Source organism: Papio anubis, chromosome 14 (assembly GCF_008728515.1).
Source record: "Papio anubis isolate 15944 chromosome 14, Panubis1.0, whole genome shotgun sequence".
NCBI lineage: Eukaryota > Metazoa > Chordata > Mammalia > Primates > Cercopithecidae > Papio > Papio anubis.
The window spans coordinates 424044-447117 of record NC_044989.1 but is presented as its reverse complement, the minus strand read 5'-3'; the positions used below and the strand labels follow the sequence as shown (position 1 = coordinate 447117).

Here is a 23074-nt window from a genome sequence, read left to right as displayed (position 1 = left end):
TCTCTGGAGCGTGAGCCCTAAAGCACTGACTTCTGATGGGAAGTGTCTGCCCTTCTAAGCATCCTTATTCACTCTGGTGGCAGCCGTTGCTCTTTGAACCCTCAAATTTTCCACATTCTCCAACTCAACCTCTTCGTTCCAGCTCCAACATGCTACCTACTCATTACTGATCCTCCTCCCAGTCTTCGTGAAACACATCAAGCCATACATCTTCACATTCAGTGACAAGCCCTGGAGAGTACTGGCCACGGTGTGGGCTTGGGACAGATTACCCACGTGGCCGCCTGGCTCCCCTGATGGCAGAGGTGCAGGCTGGACTTTCCTTCACCTTTAATCCTCAATTCCCTCATTTATAAGATCAGAATAATTACATTACTTACCTCACTGGTATATTGAGAAGATTAAATCGATTAAGTTTCTATGCCTATAACAGGGAATGTGCTCAGCAAATGTCAGCTAAGGGGTCATCTCTGGTCTTCCCCACCCACTCCTCATGCAACGGTCCCAGCCTTCACCGCGACCCCCAAAACGCTCATTTCACCCAGCAGACAGTACACCTCCTCATGCAGAGTCGAGTGGGCCTGGCACCCTAGGATTCTCACTCCAAATGCTGGAGTTAAAGCCACGTCTTTATCCACAGGGAGAGAGAACGCCCTTCTCCAGGACCAGGTAGGTTCTCCCACCTAAGCTCATGCTCCAGTCTCCTCCAGCAACTTTCACGTTCCGTACCGCCATCGGGTTTTGTGCCATAGGGTTCCGAGCCGTCGAGGTCTGTGCCCTTAGGTTCTGTGCTGTCAGTTCTGGTTCCGTGCTGTTGGTTCCAGTTCCGTGCTGTCAGGTTCCATGCTGCCACTGGGTTCCGAGCCGACATCAGGTTCCGTGCTGTCGGGTTCCAGTTCTGTGCTGTCAGGTTCTGGTTCCCTGTAGTTGGGTTCCGTGCCGTCGGGTTCCGTGCTGTCGGGTTCTGAGCCGTTGGGTTCTGGTTATGTGCCGTCGCGTTCCAGTTCAGTGCCATCGGTTCCGGTTCCTTGCTGTTGGGTTCCGTGCCATTGAGTTCCTTGTCGTCACCCCTTCTCCAGACCTCCCTCTACTTCCCACTCCTCTTCACAGATGGCTGCCCTGAGAGCTTCTTACCTGATCAAGTCTACCCAACTTAAAACATAAAAGACAGAATTTCACCGAGTTCTGGGTCTTTCTGTCGCTGTTTCTTATAGAATATCCCATAGCCAAACAACACAAACTTTCACTAATTGCTTTTACAGTTGCCCATCCTATCGGGACATTCAAATTCCCAGAGAAAACTAATTCCACTCTGGAGTATGTAGAAAAAATATAAATTAAAATATCAAAAACAGCCAAATACCCAAGGGAAGTGAAGCATCAGGTCTTCGAATGCAGCTCGCTAAGTGCCCGAAGGTGAAACGGAAGACACTGGGCCTCACAAGTGAAGATCGTGGCCTCCATCAGTGCTTTGCAGTGAGAATATGAGCAAAACTACACACAGGAGATTCTCTGACAATCCAGGACTCTTTAGAAAAATTAAATTGAACCCAGCAGAACAGTCAAGTACTATAGGGCTCCTTTCTTAGGGAGCTAGGGAGAGTCTCCGTGATTGAGGATTGTTTGAAGGAATTGTCTGTTACCATCGTGGATCTGTCTGGAGTCAGAAAGGTCGAGTTCACCTGCCACGAGGGGGGCACCCAGGAGATGGATTCTACTTCATTCTGCAATCACCTCACCTCAGAAGACCAAGAGAAAAATACACAAATTAAAAGATTGTGAGGTCAACCTGTGTATGCGACTCACCCAAAGAATATCCTAATCTATCCCATGAGGTTGAGGGGACGCCCACATGGCAGGCCCTGTTCTGAGTGCCTGAGAGGCAGCAGTGAACAAAAAGATCCTCATTCCTGCAGACCCTGGCCTTATCTCTAGGTCTGGCGCTGCACCTCAATTCAGATGCTCGTCATCTTTCTCCAGGCCCACAGCAACTGCTTCTGCAATTGGTTTTATATAATTCAAGGAACAATTACCTACAATTTTCCAGGTGCCATTCTAGGTAATAGTGAATTAAACAGACAAAAACATCTGCCCTCCACACCACAGCCAGAATTATGTCTCCTAAGCGAAAGATGATTTTGTTCCTGTTTTCTCTTCACTTAAAGCCCTCAGTAACTCCCCTTGAGGACAATGGGAGTCCAGGCCCTGCCTATGTCCTCCGAGCCTATCAGCCTGTGGTGCCAAGAGTCTCAGTGAATCCACAGGGGCCCTTCCAGGGCAGCACGTTGCTCACACTGCTTCCGTCCTTCCGGGTCCTGCCAGGTCCTGTCCTCCGTACGCTTCTTTTCACGTCACTCCTCCACCTCACTCATCTCTAAGACGCAGCTTGTGTCACTGTTTGTGAATCATTTACTGAAAGATTGGGTAGAACTGACTACAGCTTCCTCTCTGTTTCTTGTACCATTGCTAACACTTTCCTCACTTGTTTCTTGTTTACTTGTGCATGTCCGCAGTCAGATAGACTATCTGCTCTTTAAACAAAGAATCGTTCCTACATTCAGGAGTGTCTTGCCCTGCAGCAAAGCCCAGGAGAGTGGGCACTGTTCTTAAGTTTAGACAATCAGGAGGTAGTAGAGTGAAAGTCTGACACCCAACCTGTGGACTATAAAATTAATGCTTCTGAACGTTTAGATCAGGCTGTAATCCCAGCACTTTGGGAGGCTGAGGTAGGCAGATCACAAGGTCAGGAGTTTGAGACCAGCCTGGCCAACATGGCGAAACCTTGTCTCTACTAAAAATACAGAAATTAGCTGGGCGTGGTGGTGAGCACCTGTACTCCCAGCTACTCAGGAGGCTGAGGCAGAATTGCTTGAACCCAGGAGGCGGAGGTTGCAGTGAGCTGTGATTGAACCGTTGCACTCCAGCATGGGTGACAGAGCGAGACTCTGTCTCAATAAATAAATAAATAAATAAATAAATAAATAAATAAATAGAAGTTTAGATGGAGTCTTTGACTTCATGCCAGCGAGTTGAGAAGCTTCAAGCCAAAGGGTCTTTCCCTGGAATTCCAACAGATAGACAGCTGCCATGCAGCTGACCTGCCTCCATTTTCACAGTCTAAGCATTCGGTTTCTCCCCAGAGTTTGCCTTTCATTTTTATTCTCATTACATTCATCTATTTAGCTTAATGTTTAACTAAATGAAGACAGTAATAAATATTGAGTGCCTATTTTTAATGAAAAGCATTGGGCTAGGAGTTTTGGGACATAAAAATGAAATTTATATTCAACTTATTAATAATCATATTTTTATGTTCTGCAAAACTGTCTTTGAATATGGAAAAGTCTTGAATTTTGCAAAAAATGTAGAATTCCATTTATTTATTTATTTTGTAGAGATGTGGGTCTGGGTCTCCCTAAGTTGCATAGGTTGGTTTCAAACTCCTGGGCTCAAGCAGTCCTCCTGCCTCAGCCTCCCAAAATGTGGGATTACAGGCATGAGCCACTGCACCCTGCTGCATTCTATTATTTTAAACACAGAATGGAGAAGGTAGAGCTGTTCTGTGATTCAATCCACGCATCAACACATTACGAAAAGTTTACTGAGTATGACAGAGCCTTTCTGAGGAATGTGAAGACCAGCTGTCCTTCCTAAGCTTGGGTTCAGGCCAATCAATGGCCTGGCACCTAGATCTCAGGAAGTAGAATAATTTCTAGGATAAGAGCATCTGCCTAACAGAGAAAAATCTAGCATTTATTAGGTATTTTCATAAAAATATTGTATGAAGTATTTTTAACATTTAACATTTTAAAGTAATTTTTAGTCTATAATAAATTTTGTATTTGGTTGGCAGCTGTTGGCTTAGGTCACAGTAATGTCCAGTGACCCTGTTGCCTACCAGCTAGACTACAAGAAGAAAGAATTTCCAAATTTAAGTGCATTTGTGCACTGGAAGCTACATAGGCATGGCTACAATGGCCAGTGGGACCTCTTGAATGACTCCTGATATCTACGAGCTTATCGGAATAAGGAGAGGGCAGATTGATAAATGCCTATAAGACAGGGTGGAAAAGATGGGTGTTGTTTAAAATGGACAGCAATCACATAAGAAAGGTGTTACTGTTGCTGGGTTCAGTGGGGAAAGAAGGAAGTGCTTTGCAGAAAAAGTGGCATCTGAAATAGAAAATGAAAGCAAGGACATGTCAAAGTCGGAATGGAGTGGATGGGGTCAGGAAGGACCTAGGAATTAAGTGTAATTGACCAGGTAGGATGTAGTGGAACTATAAAGAAAAGCTTAGCAATGTCAGTGGCATTGAGAAATGTCTTAGATGTGTTGGTGGGATCCAGAGGTCCGGATGGCAGGGCTGAGAAGCTCCGTGAAGGAGCCTGGACTGTGTTCTGCTGCTGTGACCCTGGAATTTGCTGCTCTGAATTGCTTAGGAGTGGTGTGGTGCAGCTGGAAATCAGTGCCTGCAATGTGGAAGGTCTGTGCTGGTGGCTTTCCACTTGGGGATGATACTGGAAAGTGTTTGTTTTCTGTATTTGTATCTTGCTGGGTATGGCACGTCTTCCTGAGTGTGGGGACCACGTGCCTGTCCCAGCCTCTCAGGAGGATGACTGGCAGCCTCTTTGTGGGGCATCCCACGCCTCTTCAGAGTGAGGCTGAGACAGACGTGGACGGTTTTTTTAGTCGTAACACCCAAAATTCACAATCCTAATTTAGCAAAAATCTACCCAGCTATTTCCATGTATTTTTAAATGTTAACTAACAGACGGAGATTTCATTTTATTTATATATGCATAGCAGATAGCAAAACTGTTAAAGAAAAATAGACTGTATTTAAACCAACAGTGTTATCAAGAGCAGTTCCAGAACTGGAACCAGGAGGGGGCCAGTCCTTCCCTTGCCTGAACCATAACACGGGACCCATTTGTTTCCGTTCTAGTCTTTCATTCTGTGGATGGCCTGTGTGGGGCCAACCAGTGGGCAACGCTGAAGCACTGTATCTGGGATCTTTCTTTCTGGATTATATTTGTTTGAAAAAATGCTTCTGTTCTTTTGTAATCTCAAATCAGGCAAGGCCAGTTTTTTTGGAAAATATAGTATTAGTTTCCAAGTTGGTTAAAAAATACAGTCCTCATCCTTTATGTAAGGTGAGAATTAACAGTTAAACAGCTTTATTTCCTTTCAATCTTCCTAAATGGCAGAGTAGCAGAAAGGAGGTCCTTCCTATAAGAAACAAGCTGTCGGCTGCAGAAGTTCAGTGGCAGAGAAGAGAGAGTCAAAAACTCAATGTGAGCAGGACAGTGGGCCGGGTCCGTAGCCTTCACCAAGGGCCACTGCTCCAGGGTTATTATTAGTGATTAAAATCTTACTACAATTACTCAGAAACATTTAGATTTTGATCAAGATAGTATTTTTCCTAAAGTAAGAAAGCAAAGATTGATTTTATTTTAAAATGTTTATTTATTTTAAAATGTTTAATGGAAAATGTTGCTTATACTTAAAGACTATTACAGTTATTTGAAAATTTTTACTCATCAGAAACACTTGATTCATTGAGAAATGCCAGATCAATGGGATATTGCTGTCCTTGAGTGAGATTTCTCATAAGGTGGGAGGCAGGATGGACACAGTCTATTCTGAGACAGCCTTTTTGGGCCTCTAGAAGCCAAATTATTCCTTTCAAATGTGCTTGGTGACTATCATGTAGACATTCACAAAGAAACACAAAACTCTGAAAACTGGAAGATTTTGCATCTATTCACAGCCACATGCTCACATAGCCCAAAATACCCACAGCATTAACTTGATTAAGAAGGTGGGGTAGAAGCAAAACAACTTTAAACAAAATCATTTGACGCAGGAAGTCCCAGTTTGTTAGGACTCTATTTAGATGCCTTTGATTGCGCTTCTGAGCTGAGAATCCAGCCTCTGAGGAGCACACACTCCAGAGTTAGACGCAGCAGCTGCTCCCGGCTACGCTCCATTCATGGGAAACTACACTTAGTCTGATTGTCTCTCTGAATAACTATGATATCACTGTGGAACCAGCTTGAAAAAATAGCAAAGGGAAATATAGCAAAACTGTGCAGTAGATGTGTCTTGAATTTTGGAGGAATTTTATGTTATAACTAGAAATTTCACTATACTCATTATACAAGCCAAATGCTAGAATGCAAGCATAGTTTTTAACAGAAATTTAAAGCCTGAAAACTAAATCACCACTTTATTTTTAGTCTTTTCAATTGCTTGAAATTTCTGGAATCCATTAATACTTCACCTATAAAGAAAAGAAAATTTGAGTTTCATAAAACCAGGTTGAGAATGAGAAACGAAATATCTAGAGAACAGCAAAGTCCTGGGCACCTGTCAGTCTGCTCTAAACAATTTTCTGCTGTGTGAGTCAGAAGCTACACCTACATAAGAAATCTTTTATTCAACAAACATAAAAGTCAGAATAAAGGAATCTATTTCTTGCAGAGATTCAGTTACATCCTTTGACAATTAAGTTAATACTTTAAACCTAAATTGGAAATGGCTTCTTGCTTGAAATTTGCCAGTGTCTGCTCTCTGTTCAACCCTTGCATTGTGAAGAGGTTGAAAACAGCTAATATTTGTATTATTTAGGTCCATGAGCAGTAATGCTGAGTAACATGTTTGCTGAGCTGTGCATCACTCGCTCAGCCATGCCTGTCATCACCGCGTGTCCTTGAGTATCAGCGAGGAAGAAGCCAGCTGCAGGGCAGAGCAGGCAGCCACAGACCCGCAGTGCCCAAGCTCCCTAGAACCATCCCCAGCAAGTGTTCAGGGAGGCAGAGGCTGGACAGAGAGGGACAGAAGCCCGCCTGCCCATCACTCATCCTGTCTTCTCCCCTGAACTGTTCAGCTGTCCCAGACAACACTTTCTCATTTTATGATGGGATGGTAGACAAGATGACGCCAGGGTTTTCCTCACCATAAGACTTGACCATTTTGGTTATTGCTTTTCTAACTGCAGTCCTGAAGTTAGTCATTTGTTCTTCCTGCAGCATAGAGGGTCTTTTCCTTGCGAAGTGGACGTCATTGACAAAGCTGATCTTCATAGTGAAAAAGCAGAGACCTCAGTCACCAGAGGTCAGAGAATGTGCCCTGCACCACTCCAGCGGGCCGTGAGTTCCCTGCAGCCACAAACAGACTCACCTGTGCACCTCCAGTACTTCACAGGGTCTTGGCACATGATCTCTACTTAAGTGAGTTAATCTACCCTCCCTTGTATGGAAGCATTTTACATACATAAGCATTTTCCAAATAAGTATCTTGCTTTTATGAAATAAAAACTAAGTGCTATTATTTTCTTAGGAAGTGCTCACTTTTTTGTTTCTTTGTGATCACCAGCAAGAGAGTCATGAAGAGCATTTGAAAGGATAATCTGGCTTGGATAGACTTGGAAAAAAATGAGTCTACCTAGCCTCCCACATTATTCATTATTTTCAGACTCAGAAACTGGATCTATGTGCATAAAAATGCTTCCATATGTTTGGCAATATTAAGACTGACAAATGTCTATAGGGAATAACCTAAAACTTAGTACATATACCTGAAGATGGTTAAGATCTTGAGGACAGTACAAATGTTTTGGAAATTATAATGTCTACACTAATAAATTATGCATTATAATGCACAAAGTCAATGATGGATCAACTATTTAAACTATATCTTTCAAAAAATTGGAAGTGGAGAGACAAATACTGGTAAATACTTTTAAATACATGTTTTGAAATGCAGACTATAGAGGAATAGGAAAGCCAGCACAGTCCTGGTTTCTGCTTCACATGCAGAGAGCTTGGCCATCACCATTCACATCACCAAAGAAGAAGCTGAACAAACTGAGGATCAGCAGCTCTTCTTGGATCCAGCAGAAAATTGAGATTACAGGGCGTACTGCTGCCCCAAAACTGGAGAGACGGGCCAGCTGATGCAGAGAACACAGCTCACAGCAGCGGAAGCCAGAGCTGGCATGAACACTACAGGGTGATCACCTAACTTCTGGGACCAATGGTGACTGAGTGTATTAGTCTGTTCTCATGCTGCTAATAAAGACATACCAGAGCATGGGTGATTTCTAAAGAGATTTAATTGACTCACAGTTCAACAGGGCTGGAGAGGCCTCAGGAAACTTACAGTCATGGCAGAAGGGGAAGCAAACACATCATTCTTCACGTAGTGACAACAAGGAGAAGTGCCGAGCAAAAGGGGAAAAGTCCTTTATAAAACCGCCAGATCTCCAAGAACTCATTCACTATCACCAGAATGGCATGAAGGTAACTGCCCCATGATTAAATTACCTCCCACCAGGTCCCTCCCACTACACATGGGGATTATGGAAACTACAATCCAAGATGAGATTTGGGTGAGGACACAGCCAAACCATATCAGTGAGCTTGAAAGATAAAATCCCTTTTCTGACCACAACTGTCCTGAGATTGACCTCAAGGAGCCACATCAGGTTCTTTGGGTGAAGATCAGAGAAAAAAATCCCTTGTGCTTCCAGCAGGCACTGGGGGTCAGGGCTCAGAGCACTCTGTCTCACAAGGCCTCTGCCCTCCAGGGAAATGATTTCACCAGAGTCCAACCTACCGGGGCCGCATCAGAACCAAGTCCACTGGGTGAAGAAATATACCCAACTCCAGATCCCACGGGCTTTCATCACCTAAAAGGAGAGGGTGCAAGAAGCACTGGCAAAGACCACAGTCTAAGGACAGAGGCTTATTGGATGATGGAGACCTAATCAGAGGTCATGAACTGCCCTCCCTCCCCACATCTCAGCACTGTATCAACAGGGCTTTTGTATCATAACAGGGGATTGCAATGGAAAGAACTGCACATTTCAGACCATATTAACAAGTCTCTAAGGAAATGCAAAGACAAAAGGGGAGATAAAGACAAGGGCACTGGGGGAAACTTTAGCTTCTGACCCCTGCAGCTACAACAAACAGCAAGCACAGCCTCACTGACTCCTTGGCAGATCAGCATGCAGCCTGACACCAAAGGCCTGTTTACCTCTGTTACTTCAATCCGGTACATCATGTCTAGCTTTCCAAAAAATTTCCAAAGCATGCTACAAGGCAAAAAACACAGCCAGAAGAGACAAAGCAAGCATCAGAACCAGATTCAGATACTGCAAAGATTTCCAGATTATCAAATTAGGAATTTATTTATTTATTTATTTATTTATTTACTGGGTCAGAGCCCTGCTCTGGATGGAATGCAGTGGCTCGATCTCAGCTCACTGCAACCTCCGCCTCGTGGGTTCAAGCGATTCTCTTGCCTCAGCCTCCCAAGTAGCTGGGATTACAGGCACACACCACTATGCCCGGCTAATTTTTTGTACTTTTAGTAGAGACGGGGTTTTGCCTGGTCTCAAACTCCTCACCTCTGGTGATCTGCCCACCTCAGCCTCCCAAAGTGCTGGGATTACAGGCATGAGCCACTGTACCCAGCCATCAAATTAGTAATTTAAAACTACCATAATTAATATGCTAATAACTCTAATGGAAAATGTAAGAATGGACAGGTGATATAACCAGAGGAATGGAAACTCAAAGAAAGAATCAAAAGGAAATGCTAGAAATTAAAAATAGTATAACAAATAAAAATTGCTCATCAGAAGACTGGACATGGCCAATGAAGGAATCAGTTCATCTAAGGAGTCAATAAAAACTTCCCAAACTGAAAACCAAGGAGAAAAGAAAAATAAAAACAACAGAATGTTGAAGAACTACTGGACAGTTAAAAAAGCTGTAACATATGCATAATAGGAATACCAGAAGGGGAAGAGAGAGATAACTGAATAGAAGAAAAGTTTGAAGCAATAATGGTTGGCTGAGAATTTTCCACAGTTAATGACAGATACCAAACCACCAATATAGGAAGCTCAGAGGACACCAAGCAGGATAAATACCAAAAAACTAAACCCAAGCATATCATAATCAAACTTCAGAAAGCCAAAGACAAAGTCTTAAAAGGATCCAGAGGGGGAATATCCACCTAACCTGGAGAGGAACAGGAGAAGGACAGCACCAGACTTCTCTTCACAAGACACACGAGCAAGAGGGTGAAGAATGGTATTTTAAAATGTCGAAAGAAAAAAACCTCGTCAACCTAGAATTCTGGCCAGTGAAATTATCCTTCAAAAATGAAGAAATAAAGACTTTTTCGGGAAAACAAATATTTATGAAATTTTTTGCTGTCAGATCTACACTGTGAAAAATGTTAAAAGTTCTTCAAAGAGAAAGAAGGTATATAATTCTGAATTTCAGATCTACATAATGTAAGCATGTTAGAGAAGGGACAGGTTAAAGGGATATTTTAGGGCAGAGGAACTATTTGGTATGATGTTGTAATGGTGGATACATGACATTACCCCTTTGTCAAAACTCATACACAACAGAATGATGAGCTCTAATACAAACTGTGAACATTATTTAATATTAACGTATCAATATTGATTCATCTAATATAATGCATTTGCCACCAATATCAGATGTTAATAATAGAAGAAACTGGCTGGGCAGGGTGGCTCATGCCTGTAATCCCAGCACTTTGGGAGGCCGCAGCGGGCGGATCACGAGGTCAGAAGATTGAGACCATCCTGGCTAACATGGTGAAACCCCATCTCTACTAAAAATAGAAAAGAATTAGCTGGGCGTGGTGGCGGGTGCCTGCAGTCCCAGCCACTCGGGAGGCTGAGGCAGGAGAATGGCGTGAACCTGGAAGGTGGAGCTTGCAGTGAGCCAAGATTGTGCCACTGCACTCCAGCCTGGGCGACACAGTGAGACTCCATCTCAAAAAAAAAAAAAAAAGTAATAATAATAATAGAAGAAACTATAACTAAGGCAGAGATTGCAGGGGATATATGGGAGCTCTGTACTTTCTGCTCCGTTTTCTGTAAACATACCACTGGTATGAAAACACAGTCAACAAATGTTTCAAAACCTAAATGGCAAAAATTCAGGGCATCTCAGCTTTTCCCCAGACTAATTTATATCACACTTATCTCCCCACCAATTACTACTAGAGCTAATACTAATATTACTGCACTTTCCAGAGGAATAACTTATATTCTAGCATTAATTTGTCTATCTCTACTCATAATGTGTGTGTATGTTTTTCTGTCTGCTTGCATGTAGACATGCACGTGTGTGTTTGAAAGAGGTTTAGGATGTGAGGAAAGTGAATTGTGTGACATGTCAGAGAACTCTTTCTTGAGAATAAAAACAGGACAAGTTGATTTTTGTTGTGGAAATATGGAAACCCTTCATATTTTCTGTTGAATTATATTTGCATGTGTCTCTGCTGTAAGGGGACTAGCCAAGGGGTTCTGGTTGAACATTTGGTGATTATTAGACTTTAGAAACGAAATTATAAATTTGGTCTCAGCACTTGTTGAGAATGACAGATGGGGAATCATTGCTATCCACATTGAACTACTACTAACGTTAATTTTTTTTAACTTCAAAAATTGCATTTAAAAGCATAAAGCATGATTATACTCATAAAAGGATCCAAGCTGCTTCATCTACAACTTGGAGTCAAGGCTAATTAAGGATAATTAATCTCTTTTGAAAGAAATGAGAAAAATCTGGGTTGAGGAGCTTCTTAGACTGCAAGGTGAAACAGCCAAAGTGAAACACAGAAGTCAAAGCACAATGAGTCATGTGAAACACCCTCCATTCTTGCAAACAACAGAGACTTTTCAGGACTATTCCCAGCAGCTTCCTGACCCACAGGAGAAACCTTAGAACACTGTCTACAAAAGGCTTCTAGCCAGAAGGGAACACCATGGACTCACTCATCAGAGTGAAGCTTTCCAGATTAACATGGAAGAAAGGCAGCAGTAGCCTCTGAACTACTACATCTACCCTGCTTTGTTGTTTTGGTATTAAACTCCATCACAGGCCCATGGGATCCCATGAAACTCAGCATACAAGGACCCAAGGACCACACAGACTGCCTGGATCACATGACCACAAGACAGGAACACATGGATCACAAAACATAGAGATAACAAGACCACAGGACCCCATGAAGCTCAAAATGTGAGGACTCAAGAACCACATGGACCACATGACCACAAGATAGAGGAATACATGGACCATAAAATATGAAGATCACAAGACCATAGGACCTTATGAACCTTAGGCTGCAAAAACCCCAGGAACACAGTTCTTGAAGAAACAAGGAACTCAGAACCTGAGGAACACATGTATCTCAGGACACCAGGGCCAAAGGACCACAAGGGCCGTGCAGACCTCCAAAGTACATGGGCCATAGACCACAGGACAACATGGACAATAGAACCACAGGGACTCAGGACCACATGGACAGCATGGACCACATAGACACAGAACCGCACTGGCCACATGGACCACAGGACCACATGAGCAATAGGGCCTTAGGAATCTCAGGACCACATGGACCACTAAACACAGGACCACATCAACCACATATATCACACGGCCACATCAACCACAGGAACCACAGGAATCATAGCACCACATGGACCACATGGACCACACAGACTGCAGGAACACATGAACCATGGGACCACAGAATCATAGCACCACAGGACCACATGGACCACAGGATCATAGAACCAATGGATCAGAAGGACCACAGGACCACACGGGCAATAGGACCCCAGGGATCCCAAGACCACAGGACAACAGAACCACAGGAACACATGGGTCACATGACCACAAGGACCCTAGGACTACATAGGCAACATGAACCACAGGACAACATGGACCACTAGACACAGGACCACATCGACTGCAGTAATCACAGGAATTATGGCACCACATGGACCACACAGACAAAGGGACCACATGGACCACAGGATCATGGACCAATGGACCACAAGGACCACATGGACCACAGAATCACAGCACCACATAAATCACATGGAGCACATAGAGCACAGGACCACATAAAACACATGGCCCATAGGAATCACAGGATTATAGAACTTTTAAACTCATTAACTCTGGACCCACAATAGTCACGAATTCTAAATGCTTCCTTTTTATTTAGACAAGGATTCCTTCATAACTAATTAAGCCTAAAAGAAACACTAAAGACCATTGGTCTTCCCTAGAAAAAGAAACTCCATTCCACTAGGTCATGCCAAAGTCCATGTTCTGAAAAATTCTGTTAAAAATGCCCATGACCTTTCCCTGTTGCCCATTCTGGCCTTTGGTCAGTAGCAGCCTCAGGATGGTGAGGCCTGGATGCCAGCGCCCATGGCACTTGACTGAGGTGTGTTTGCAAAGCATAGATGAAGCATTTGCCTGAGGTGTCCGTCCACTGTGAAGGCTCCATAGGGACAATTGGAAGTTACTAGGATGGAAGCCTCCCAGCCACCCTGGGCATCCCCTCTGGGCCAGGCCTTATGGCAGAAATCTGTGTCTCAGTTGAAATTCATTAAGACAATAACTGGAGGACAAACGTGTCCCCCAGAATTCTCATAGGTGCCAAATAGGAGACAAAGCCCCTCCTGGAAGCACACTGAGCTACCTCAGGGCTGGATTGTCGTGACAGTCTGTGTGTTCTTGCTGCGATTGTCCTCAAACACAGCCCCCGCCTCAGGTCCCCACCCCATACCGGCCTCCTTCCTGTGTCCTTGGCAGCATCTGTATGGCCCCTTGAGGTGCCGAGCATGCAGCCCTGAAGTTCTCAGGGTGCAGTGGCTACACAACTCTGGATGGATGGAGACAAAGGAAGTGGTGAGTCCTTGTCCTTAAGTCACGAGTCCTTGTCCTTTTACAGTTGCAGAGAGAGAACAACTGGAAATCCTCATATAAATCACCTCTTTGCTTAATTGGAAAACTTAATTAAGGGCCTTCTAACATATCTCTTCTTTGTACCATAGAAAGCTTTTTAGTTTAATGGAGTCTTCACATCAGACTCGTTAGGAAATCCACATTTCCTTCATCTTCGGCTGAACTGGGAGTAACCGAGCTAATTCAGTTTTATTCATTACACACACTCAGATGCTAATCACTTAATAATCACAAGATACTAAAAATATATAGGAATTAAAAAAAAGGAGAAAACACCTGGCCTGAAAATTGCACAGTCATGTAACACAAGAAAAAATAGGCACATGAGTTCAATGAAAACAAATATATTTAAAGTAGAAGAGATGCTCAAACAAAATAAAGCTGAAGTGATGGAGCAGAGGACGAGGTCTTGCGCACAGGGGCCAACCAAGATGGCGTTGGGAGGGAGGGACGTCTTCCTGGGGGCTCCTGGGACATGAGTCATGTACACCTCAGGACCTGGGACTCTCTGTGTGAACCCAAGTCTGTGCCCCCCTATTGGCTCTGCTCTTTGCCTTTGGCCATGAACCCACTGGGCCCTTTTGCCCCTTGGCTTCCAGGCTTGAGAACTGGGTTCCTAATAGGGAGCCCGAGCAAGAAAACAGTGTGTGGAGAAATCGAGGCGGGGGTGGGTTTTTGCCTTCCCCCTGTCAGTCATGCCAAAGATTGTGCGGCATCGGAGGCCTTGCCTAGGTCGGCTCTCACCAGGCTGCCACTGTGTCCCGCATCCCTTCCTATCCCTTCCGATGCGGATGGTGCCTGCTCCCACTGTCTGTAATGCTGGGGTGTCTTGCCACCCCTTGGGGCCTCCTTGAGTGGCCCCATAACTCTGCCTATCCCCCACATTGAGCCCTCTCAGTTATGCTTCTCTGCATGCCCTCTGACTGCTAACGGCACAGGGCTGTGTCTCTGCAGCAAGTGGATTCCAGCGCAAGGCAAGACTTGTCCTGGGAAGACTCAAAGGGCAGAACGAGAGCTAATGACGGAAATTCACAGGACCACAGACTTCAGTTCACAGCAAGAAAGGACGTCCTGAGAGCCATGCGCAGCGGAAAGGCTTGCCGGGTTCCGTGGCCTCCTTGACTCCAGGGTGCATAGGACTTTCCTGGAAATCTGCTTACAAAGCAGGCGGTCAAGTTTTCAGCCCAAGAAACTGGAGTGGGGGCAGAGGACATGCATTTTGACAAGATCCCAGGTGGTCTTTAAGTATGTGGATTGAGGGTCCTATTTTGAGAAACTCTGAGCCGGAAGAGTTAAGTCACTTCACTGACGTACCGCATTGCATTGTGGGGCAGGTTGTCCGTGCTGTCCCTTCTAATGGTGAGATTCCAGGATTCCACAATCAAAGCTCTTCTTTCGAAAGATACGTTTGCTTTGTGCTTGCAAAGCAGACAGGAATCATGGGAAGACCTATGAAGTTCCAACCTTGTCTAGATGAGGATGTCCCTCCCTGCCCTGGGTCAATGGGAATAAAACAAATCCCTCTCCTTCTGTTCTCTATTTCTGGCCCTAACCAAGCCACAGACCTCAGTTACTTTTAGCTGCATCTTAGGCCTTGCCCAGATTCCACATGGTTACCAGATTGCCCACTGGTGTTCCTTGCTACAATGAACTAGCAAAAGTATAAAAAAAAAAAAAAAAAAAAAATCAAATTGACAAAATAAATACTTAGCTATTTTTCTCTAAGAGATGATCATAGTCTAATAATAAAATAATAAAATACAGGTTTTCAGGACTTAGACTAAAAGACAATAATATAAAGAAAATAATCAATTCACTTGTGGGTGTTTAACTGACCAATATCATATGAATTGTAGATAGCCCTCTTCAAATGGAACACTCATTAAAATTACCCAACATATTATGGAAGTTAGAGTAGAATTCCGTGCTATCCCGGAGAAGAATTAAAGAGATGTTCTTGGCTCAGAGGAGCATGTGACCACTGGACCAACAGAGAACCTCCCTCCTGTCCAGTTCCCTCAGCATACCATCTCCCTGGAGGCCGCATCCGTCCCTCTTTGATGTCTTCCATGATTGTAGCAGCCACGCTGGAAGCATCCTTTCTTCTCCCACATCGCCAGCCCCCACAAGTTATGAGGGATAAAGGCAATACACTTCATACCATTCAATAGTCAATTATTTTTTTGGTGTATCCAAATATGCTTTCCCTACTGCCTTGGGCTTCCGGGAAAGCTAGAGGACTGACTGACTCTGAACTTAAACTGCAGGCATCATCACTTTGCGAGAGCCCAGCTTTCAGTTCTTAACGCTCCCAGGCTGCCTGTCTATGCTGACATGCATCATCAGATCTCCAGCAAAGACTGTGCTTCTAGGCTTTGATTCTGAAAGCCATGTGGTTCTGCGTCCGGGCCCCATGATAATTTCTTCTAGCTGCTCTTCTAATTTTCTGGGGTCAGCATTGTCATATGGACACCGGCCATAGGTCGTCTCAGCTATTCCAAGGGGACGGAAAATTGGAGGGTTTTTGAGAGAGTCAAGACCTTTAAAGCATATCCTAATTCTAATTGCGCTGGAAATTTTCCAATTTCCCAACAAATACAGCATGCGGAATGTGGACAATTTGCCATTCCTTAGAGCAAAACTGAGTTTCAACAACTGATTTATCATTGCCATTTTTAAAGAAGTATCACATGAAGCTTGTGAGAATCGAGACAGAAAACTGAGACCAGCACACAACAACAAAACAGGCCAAGAACAAAGAAAGAAAAATGCCCACAAAAGGGTGACAGAATCCACAGGGCTGAGGTGGGGTCTCGTGCTCTCAACCAAAATGAGTTAATGACCAAGAAAAGGCGTTTTCATCTTTTCGCCATTAAAACAAAACAAAACAAAACTTCTCTCTGAAATGAGCTCCTCCACTCCAGGCAGTGATTTGACCTGCTGGTGTGGTTATTGTTCCGAGGGATTGAGGCGACGTTCACTTTGCAAATGTTTAACGAAGACCTGTTACAGGTCAAGCTCTGACCTAGATGCTGGGGAAAGGAGGAGACGCTGTGCACCCCGGGGTCTTTCCATCCCCTCGGAGGAAGCTGAGACTTCGGTCAAAGCTGAGCGTGCCAGTGGGGCTCACCCCAGGAGCAGCTGACAGTGCCACCCTCCATGAGGACATGAATCTGTTTCTAAATTCTTTTTGTTCCCTAATTTAATTATTTTTGCAAGTACACAGAGCACCTTTCATTCTACACAATAAGGAATTACAAAGATTTAATTTCAAAAGTTGATTTGGAGTTTTAAATATGACTTCTTGTATAGAAATTGTGGGAGAAGATACAACGAATTATCTTTAGCATGCCATAGAAAACAGCATCGTTAGGGAGGTGGACTCTACTAAGGATTCCACGTGATAATTCCACATTAGGGAGTAGGCAGTGTGCATAAATAAAGCTGTGCTAAAGCTTGAAAATGGTCTCAAACTGCCTACATCTAAAAACGTCATTTTTCTCAAATTGGCTGTGCAAAAGCCCTTACAGTGAAGGAGGGCCAGGAGGAAACATGTATTTCAAACTCCAGGCCTTCATTTACCTGCCTGTGAAATTGGTGGGCACCCTTTGTGAAGGCTGCACAAGGAGAAGTGGCCTCGGCGAGTTTCAGGGCCACCGCCTGACACCAGAATCCAGGGTGGCCCCAGCATGATTATCTCAGGAGAAGAGTCGACTCTCTTAAGTGAGGGGCAAGGTGCCATGACACTTCCAATGAGGTTGATATTATTTTCATTTGGTGAATTTTTTAGGTCAGCTCATGAAAAATGTGACATTTTGAACTGAAGATAATTTGAAAAGATTTGAAGATGAAAAAGGTAAAGATTAAAGTTCAGGTTAACATGAATAGAATAATGATAAAACTTATAACTTGATTATAGTAATGCTCTGAGCATTATTTTAGTGGTTCTTTATAAGAATCGTACGAGGTAGAGGCTTCCACATATATTTAATAGAAGAAGTTGGCTCAGAAGTTGCGACTCCAGGAGTGCCCAGTGACAAGGAGGCATCACCCAAACCTAGTTCTTTTGTCCCTAAAGGCAGGCTGATTTTTTTTTCTACACAGGACAGTCTCCTTGGGAATAAAGGATAAAAACATAGCATTTGTGAAGAAAGAAAAAGAACATTACTAAGAAAGTCGTAAGAGGCATATGAATGTGGAAGGAGTTGAAAAAGAGAGACACTGAAAGTTCTGAGGAGAAAATTTAACTGAAGATTTACAGCCAGGAAGAAAGGGACGAACCCCTCCCTGGTAACAATCCCAGAGGCCCGCAGAAGAGCTGGTAAGCACAGCTTCCTTTGAATGGGCTCCGTCTGTTGGTGGCTCCCGGCCTCACATCTAGCACCCAGCACAATGGCAAGCAATAGGATCAAATGCTTGTTAAATAAATCAATGAATGCAAGAATTAATTCACTTCATGGCTTAATCACCACAGATTGTCCTAGGTAGGGCTGGATAGGGCTTGACCATTTCAGCAAAACTCTTACAGTACAATTATGTTTCATTGAATCCTATAAAAATCCAATTAAATATATTCAGATAACAGTGAAGTAAGGGAAGGAAGAAAGGGAGGCAAGAAAGGAACAATGAAGGGAGGAAGGGAGGAGGAAAGGAAGGGAGGGAGGGAGAAAAGGAAGGAAGGAAGGGAGAAAAGGAAGGAAGGAGGGAGGGAAGGAAGGAAAGGAGGGAAGGGAACATGCCAGGAGGAAAGGGAACGTGCTAGGCAGTTCTGCCGCCCATCACTCTTCCATTAATCAATTTGTGTTCTGGAGTGAGTGCAGGATGGTAGGGAAAAAACTGTAATATACATAAAAGAACAGGCGAGACAAAGGCATATGAATTACAGAGACATGTTTTAGAGAATTATAAAAGCATTGTGAGAATTTAGAACTGGCCTTATCCTGGGCCCACTCAGAGTTAGGTCACTCGTGGTGGCAAATGCTGGTGTGTTTATCGGGCTGGGTATGCGCCCAGGGACCTGGTGCTGCCATATTGTGAAAGCGTAACAGAGTCTTCCACACCAAGAAGATTTTAGGATTCAGTGATGCCAGGCAGCCACTTTTGCAGACCTGTTGGATTTCTCTCACATTTTACCTTTGGCTTATGTGTTACGTTATTTTCATTATAAGTGTTCACGGCAGCCAGTGTTTCTGATCTCATACGTCCTCTCCTCCCTTTTCCAGGCGGCGACCCATGGGAGTTGTGGCCACCGCAGCACCCCAGCAAAGGCGGGGATCTGATGGGTCAGGTCTCGGCGCCGGAGCGAAGGCTGCTGCTGGGGGATCTGCGGGTCTGGGCGCAGCTTTCACAGGCGTGTTCCTCGAGGCCTCCACAGGCTTGACTGCGTCTTTCACGTGTTGTTGACTGAAAACCAACATGAGGGTGTAGGTTCAGCATGCGGGTCGCAACACGTCTGTAATCTTGTCAGCATCTCCGAATCCATATGCGTAGCAGGAAGCAGTGTTTTCCTTTTCTGAAGAAGGACAGATTCCTGAAAAAACGTGACCCAGCCGCTGGCGCCGCCTCCCCTGCTGGCGCCATGAATCGGGCGTCTCCACAGCGGCGCCGCCTCAGCGCAGCCTCGTTTCCGTCAAAGCTCCGCGGAAAGCTGTTTGCGTGCGTTGAGCCCAACCCGTGTACGAGCTACATTGCTGAGGGAGGGTGGTCACTGGACAACAGTTACTGAAAAGACCACAGGCGAACTGTTTGTCATTGTAGTAAATGCGTCACTCAGAAAATTCTGACATGTCTCCCCTGCGTCAGTCATTGTTGGAGAAGCCTGATTCCTGCGCCCCGTGATTCCTGCGCCCCGTGATTCCTGCGCCCCGTGATTCCGGCGCCCCTGTGATTCCCAGCCCTGTGACTCCCGCGTCCTGTGACTCCCGCATCCTGTGATTCCCGCGTCCTTGATTCTCACGCCGTGGTCGGATGTTGGCTGTGCTGCCCCAAGCGCCCCGCGCCAGCTCTTGCTCTTCAGACGCCCCTGAGATCCCCGGCCCTGTGGTGGGCGCCTCACCCAGTCTGCTGGCGCCACGGTGGCGAATGTCTCTTGCCCACCGCCCCAAACTTTTGCCATTTTGTGCTGAAATACCATCAACTTCTCCTCCCCAAATATCTATTTCAGAAAAACGTGCTATTGTAAGTAACACAGGAAAGGCATTTTTTGAAAAAATACAAATAACAGTTTCTACAGTGAAGGCCTCCACTGTAAGTTTAATCACTAGAAGACATTATCAAAACAACAACAAACAAAACTTGTTCCTTAGCCAATTTTACCTGTCTTGAACTGGACATTAGCATAGACAGCCAAACAACTGGTTTTAACGTTTATTTTTCCCAACTCATTTCCTGTTGAATGGTAAACTGAGTATTTTAAAGAAGAAGAAAAAGAAGAAGCCTGACCAATGAATGTATTTAAAAACTAATTGGCTATTTAGACTATTTTAGCTTTTGGTACATGAATTTCCTTATGGCATTTTATATATATCTCCAAAGCAAAGAAAATAATAAGTTCTGTGTTTTTTGCAAATGAGAACACTGGTGAATATTTTGCACATGCCTGAATAACCAGATTGTCATGATCACCCATACCTATTGTACTTTGCTTCTCTGTAAATCTCAGAAGAGTGAATCAGAATTAATAGAAGAAAACCTGAGATGTCATCTTGACCAGCTTCCCATTTCTCAAAGGGACCATGCCCAATTCCTCCATAAACATGATGATCAGCACACATACACACAACACACAGGCGCACACACATATGCACATGCATACACAACACACAACACACAGGCGCACACACATGCACATGCATACACAACACAGGCACACACAACACACAGGTGCACACACACACAACACAGGCGCACGCACACGCGCACGTGTGCACACAACACTGGCGCGTGCACACGCGCACGTGTGCACGCAGACAACACATAGGTGCGCACACACGCACATGCACACACAATACACAGATATACATGCACACATACTGAAACAGCAACATACAGGGACACACAGATACACATACCAAATCACACACATGCAGATACACAGATGCACAGAAACACAGACACTTATATGCTTCCAAGGCCTGTTTATCAAACATCCGTGGGTGGCCCTGAGATGCCTCTGAGGCAGATGCAGTGTAGACCCCAAGCCTGGGAGCCCACAGGCAGTGTGCACACCAGGAGACCCCAGGTGGACGTGGACAACACAGGGCCATGCTGAATTCTGGATGCTGTAATCACAGGTGGCAGAGGATCTGGCTTTTCAGCACCTGGTCTCCCATGGGGCATTATGTTGCAGCCCCCCATCTTATTCCCAAACCTCTACGTCCCCCTGTGGAGAAGTGATGTGGTGTTGAAACGCTGCTGTGACAGTAAATGTCCAGTTAGAAAGCGCTGTCTTCATTAGTCTCTGAGGGCAGGGAGGAGCGCTCCTGATTACCCCAGAAATTCGGTCACCAGTGCGCTGGAGGAGGCATGTCCAGCATACGCTGAAACCTGGAAGCACTATTTTCCATGACTCTGGGAATGTAATTAATACTCAAATGAGTTCCTTCTACACATAAGGCCTCAATTCTATCCCTGGGAATACTGTGGGAATTCAGCAAAGGGGAAAAGCACTTGGATTGTTTGAAAGCATCTGAGGAGCTACAGTTCCCAGCACTTTGTCCACCTCCAGCCTGAGTTTCCGAAGAGGCGCTTGTCAGTCTCTGAGCTTCATGCATCTTCCAGACATCTGACTCGGTTACAGTTCCCTTCGTGGCCACACGGCATCAGCTCTGGATAAACGAAAAAGGTCTTCAGGGAAGCAAAAGCTCCATGACCTTTTGAAGCCCTTTGCAACTGAGGGAACTTACACTTCTAGAGCGGAGATTATTAGAACAGAACCAGCCACAGTCAAAAACTACCATCTCCAGAGAAAATAGATAGTTTTTTGCACTAAGAATACATCTGTGGTTTAAACAGTTTGGACAATTGTGAGGCATTCTTCACTGAGACCAGAGTAGTTTATTTCTTTTTTTTTTTTGAGACAGAGTCTCCCTCTGTCGCCCGGGCTGGAGTGCGGTGGCGCGATCTCGGCTCACTGCAAGCTCTGCCTCCCGGGTGGGTTCCCGCCATTCTCCTGCCTCAGCCTCCTAAGTAGCTGGGACTACAGGCGCCGCCACCACGCCCGGCTAATTTTTTTGTATTTTTTTAGTAGAGATGGGCTTTCACCATGTTAGCCAGGATGGTCTCGATCTCCTGAGCTCGTGATCCGCCCATCTCGGCCTCCCAAAGTGCTGGGATTACAGGCTTGAGCCACCGCGCCCTGCTCAGAGTAGTTTATTTCTATTTCAGCTCAATAGAAAAATGCTACAAAGTAGCAAAGTAATCCTACCTTGTTGTGCCAGCATTTTAGAAATGGGACTTCAAAAGTAATCTGTGGGTGACTTTCTTAGGAAAATTAGGATTTTATATCTTATATTATGAATACTTATTTATAGATTTTATTTCCGTAAGATCATAACTCTTTGAGGGTTTGAAACTTGTTTTCACCAGCTCTGAATTTCTAGAATCTGGCATTATGCTGAAACATGAAGGGCAGTTTCAATAACTGTGCTACACATACAGGAGTCATTGTTCTTGACTGACCAGGGTGTTTTCCATTATGTTCTTTGCAAGACTGCAAGTATCAGACTTAATAAAATTGGGATACTGCTGGCTTAGGCAATGACTGGCATGGATGGAAGAGGAAACCCCCGTCACAGCCCCGCTCCCCTCCACTAGGCAGCTGACCCTCAGGGGTCAGGTTTGGCCCTCAGGGGTCAGGTTCAGCCCCCAAATTCAGTCCATTGTTTTCTGGCCAGTGACCTTGGGCACATTATTTAAGCTCTGTGTGCCCCAAGTGTCCAGCTATGATGAAGAGGTGACAGAGTAGCTCACGAGATTCAGGGGACAAGAAGAAAGGGTGAGCAAGGCTTAGTGAAGATCGGATGCAGCCCTGGCCCTTGGCACAGCAGCAGCCCTAAAATCCACCCACAATGTGAATGGCTTTTGTGTTTGTTTTTGACAGAGTTTCACTCTTGTCGCCTATGCTGGAGTGCAATGGCACAGTCTCGGCTCACTGCAACCTCTGTCTCCTGGGTTCAAGCAATTCTCCTGCCTTGGCCTCTAGAGTAGCTGGGATTACAGGCATCCACCACCAAGCCCAGCTAATTTTTGT

At 44.8% G+C, this 23074-nt stretch overlaps 1 long non-coding RNA gene across 1 annotated transcript in view; it reads left to right on the top strand.

Moving 5' to 3' along the window:
* The window catches only part of LOC110741001, a 37843-nt gene extending 18687 nt beyond the window's left edge, over positions 1 to 19156 (top strand). Inside the window, exons 3-4 of the long non-coding RNA XR_002516468.2 lie at positions 7033 to 7233; positions 19047 to 19156. This is a non-coding gene — a long non-coding RNA (uncharacterized LOC110741001). The remainder of the gene's footprint in view (positions 1 to 7032; positions 7234 to 19046) is intronic.
* The last annotated feature ends 3918 nt before the right edge of the window (positions 19157 to 23074 follow it).